The sequence below is a fragment of the Desmodus rotundus genome, chromosome 11 (genome assembly GCF_022682495.2).
Source record: "Desmodus rotundus isolate HL8 chromosome 11, HLdesRot8A.1, whole genome shotgun sequence".
In the NCBI taxonomy this organism is placed as follows: domain Eukaryota; kingdom Metazoa; phylum Chordata; class Mammalia; order Chiroptera; family Phyllostomidae; genus Desmodus; species Desmodus rotundus.
Genome location: NC_071397.1, coordinates 9988497 through 9992756, shown reverse-complemented (window position 1 = coordinate 9992756; position 4260 = coordinate 9988497).

The following is a 4260-nucleotide window of genomic DNA, read 5'->3' as shown; positions in this document are numbered from 1 at the left end:
TGTTTCTGGGTTTTTGTTTTGAAACCACACACATTTGACTTTCACGGGAAAACTAAAGCAATGACCCCCCCTGTCAATGCCCTATATTGTGTGTGCCCCTCCAATTTTTTGGGGGGGGGCTACTTCCTTCATGTCAGATTGTTAGTTTATAGTCTGTGCCCCAGTGCTGCCTATATGCGTAGTAAGTAGAGGACAGCGGTCTTGTTTTGGCATCTTTCTATTGTGAAGCTTTTTATGTACTCATATGTTGACACTCCCTGTGTTCCTCTAGAAACTGAGTTCCCCCAGCACTCATGTTCTTGCTGAGAGTGCTCTTGGGAATCAGGGAGCTTGGTCCTCAGGTGTTATCTCTGTTCCAGCTTCTTCTTGACATCTGTTGTCAGAAATCTGTAAACTGTCTCAACAGAGACTTCAGAGTAGTTCTCCCCAAGCCTCCTTCCCCAACTGCTCAATACTAATGCAAAGTTGTCGATCATTTTCCCTAAGAATTATTTTTCTTCCTGTTTCCTGTGTACAGAGTTGCAGAATTCCTATGTTGAGTTTGGGGAGGCTATTTACTTTTTTTAGAGCCTTGACTAATGTTTAGAAGTTGTCCTGGCCTCTCTTCATCATGTTGTGGGAAGGGCACAGACTTGGAAGATTTGGGTCCTTGAATGTTCTTCAGCCATTTGCCCTGCTGTTACTTGGGACAAGTTGCTTCACCTCACCATGCCATAGGGATTTTTTTTCCTTCTTTGAGATGGTCATTATCTCCATCTCAGCACCAAATGTGTACAGGGTCAGTCCTTCCTGAGTAGTTGTCTAGGATTGCCTTTTAGGTTAAAGCCTGAGTTTAGTGTACTTTTCTGGCCTGGAAACCAGGCTGATTCAGAAGGTACCTTTTAGAAAAATATAAAGCCAGGTGAACTTCAGAGATATATTTGTTTTTCCAGAAAACTCTCCATTCTAGAGAATTCAGAGAAAATAAGAGTGCCAGCTGTTACTAATAAGAGAGAAAGAGAAAATTAGAATGCCAGCTGTTACTAATTTTCAGGCCTTTTCCCTAGGTTCCACCACCCTTTGGGAATAGATGGGTAGGTTTAGGGAGAGTGGGGTGGGGTTAATCCTATCCAAATCTTACTCCTCACTTCATCTTGGATTCAGAATTTTTTTTCAGGTTAGGAGGAGACCACTTGAGAAGGGAAGAGAGACAAAGTTTAGGAAGGCAGAATGAATTCAGGTAGCTGGGGCTAGAGTACTTTGAGCAACTCCTCTTGTACTCTCCTGATAACTTGAAACTTTGTACCAAAGGCATCTACCATTCTGGGGGGGGTGGGTTATAAAGTAATGCGCCTTGTAAGAGCTGAAGCAACAGCATTCTTCCTATCTGTTTTGAACCAGCAGAGAGAGCTTTGATGTCTGAGGTCTGAGCTCAGCTTCTGTGGTCTGAGCAGGAAGTGTTTGTTGCTGGCTTCTAATCAGTGGGATCAAGCTTTGGAACCCATCCAGAGGAGCTGTATGAAAGGGCAGAATTCTAGCCCATTTGTTTGCTCCTAGAGGTAGGGCCTATTTCTTTTTATTCAGTACTATCATGGTACTGGATAAATTTTTACCTTAAGAGGCAAAGGCCCTAATGTTTACATGTGGCTTATGGCATAGAAATGTGTTTTAAATTTCTGCAAATATCAAACAGTTTTTGTTGAATTCTCTCAACTGTGAGTATGATTAATGAGCAGTTAGGTTTAAATTTGGGCAAACACCTTATTTTACCCAAGTTGTATAAGTAACCCCCTAAAAATTTCCCTTGGCTTTGTGAATGGAGACATCTTGCTTTATAAGCCCTATTTCTCCTACTAACAGCTAGCTTCAGGACACACAATATTTTTACTAACCTTTTTATTAAGTATTCCCACTTTACCCCATGCCATTCCATCTCTTAAAAAAAAAAAAAAAAAAAAATCAGCTCTGGCTGGTGTGGCTCAGTTGGAGCATCATCCCATAGATGGAAGGGTCATGGGTTTGATTCCCAGTCAGGGTATGTGCCCAGTTTACAGGTCTGATACGCATTTGGGGCACGTACTAGAAGGCAACCAATCGATGTTTTTCACATCAATGGTTCTCTCTCCCTCTCTCTGAGAGCAGTGAAAAAAAATGTCCTCAAGTGATGATTTTTTAAAAATTCTGTTAAGTCAAGAAGTTAGTTAATGTTTTGGCGGCAAAGCATGACAAAATAAGCCCATTTGTCAGACTGCCAGGTTCAGGAACTTAGGAAGAATGGTGAGAAGTGTGTTTGTGTTTGGGGAGGGATGTTAAATGTTTTTTTTTTTTTTTAATGGGTAGAAGTGAGTTCAGAGAAGAGATGGTGTAAAAAGGAAGTGAGGTGGTTTTTTTAAAAATATGTATCCCTAAACCTTGGTTCTCACCTTAACAAAGTTTACCTACCAAGCCCAGGATGAGAATCTAATAAGCAGGATCTTCATTTATTAACAATTTTGTAAAAAAAAACCTGACAAATGAAAATTGTCTATGGTTTTGAGTATATGTCTTCTGTGTTTAGAGTTGAATTTTGCAATGTTTATATAATTTCAAATGAAAAGTTGGGTATACAATAATATTCATTGATAAGCCAAACAGTTGAACTTACAATGAAAATCTGCCCTTAAAAAAATCACTGTCCTGATTTGCCCTCAAACCTTACATGTTTTCAAAAGACCATGCACTCCCTGGCCAGGTGGCTTAGTTCATCGGAGTGTTGTGCTGTACACCAAAAGACTGGGTTCAATCCCAGTCAGGGCACTTACCTGGGTTGCAGGTTTGATCTCCAGTTGGGGTGCTTATGGGAGGCAACCAATCAATGTTTCTCACCTTGATGTTTCTTTCCCTCTCTAGAAGCAATTAAAAAAAAATGTACATTTTCACTGTAGTACTTAATGTGGTTGTATTTTACATTTATATGTTTCTTTGATTAATATATGCCTCGCTTCCCCTCCCCAAGTAGATTACAAAGTCTCCAAAGTAGTATAGTCTGTCATTGCTTACTGTTTTTTCATCCTTATGTTTACACTGCACAGTTGCCCGGCACAAAAAGAGTGCTCAATAAAAATTCATTAAAAGAATCAATGTGGTAACAGTAACTTTTTAATTGTTTGTTAATACTCAGCAATTTATAAGTGAGTAAAAACTGTAAATTACTGATTGTATTTCTTGGGTGTTTAGCACTCTGGAAGCCAGCTGTTCTCTTGCTTCTGTCCTGGGTCTTTGTATACAAAGCACTGTCTATAACAGTGAGTGCATATCAAGACTGCCAATGGCCCCTTCATTTCAACAGCATTCTGGCATAGTGGTGCCAGGCTAGAAAGGGGACACACTGGCCCTGAAGCTCCTAGAAGAAAAACTGAGGATGGAAAATGGGCATAAACTGACCTTATATTTAGCAATAAAAGGCTTTGGGGACCCTTGATTTTCAGATGGCTCCCCTTTCTTCTTCCAGCCAGATTTCATAGGCATGTTGAAGTCAGTTGGTCAAACCCCAAATACCTCTGATTTGGCTGATGGAGTAATTCAACGCTTCATGGCCCAACATCTTCTTGTCACCTCATCAAAACTCTACATCAGGCTGCTAATCTTATTTCTGGAAGGGAGCAAAAAAATTAACCAAAAAAGGTTGCCTTTGGAAGAGGGAAGAGGGATGCTTTTACTTTTTATTTTGTATCTTTGTTTCAAACATTCTGATGATGAAAATACATTTTATATGAAATACAAATATTTTATACACAAAATATGTACATACATGAAATATATAAATTTTATATCAGAGTTATCTGGTGCTGTGGAATTATAGACCAGGTTTTTTTTTTTCTATATATACTTTATAGAAAGCATACATGTACTAAATTTATTAAAAATTGGGTTTTTTTTGTGTCTCTCGAACTCTGCATTCCTGTCTTCACTCATCTTGTCAGTTCTCCATCATTACAAATAGGCCTTGTTGTTTTTCCCTCAAGGATCCTTAATTTCCTCTGCTCCCATTAAGGCTGGGCAACATACATTCCTCAAGAATCTCCATTCTTGAAGAAAACCCATTGTTTTTTTTCTTCATCTGTTCCCTTTCCCTTGCCCCTACCTCTGTTAGCTGGTTATGCATTTCCTTTCATGCTATATAAGTACTTGGACATTAAATTACATAAATCAAGATACCTGTCTTCACAGAGCTTACTTTAATGGAGATACACAAAGTCCTTGTTGCATGCAAAAAGACAAGGTAATCCATATGCATTAACT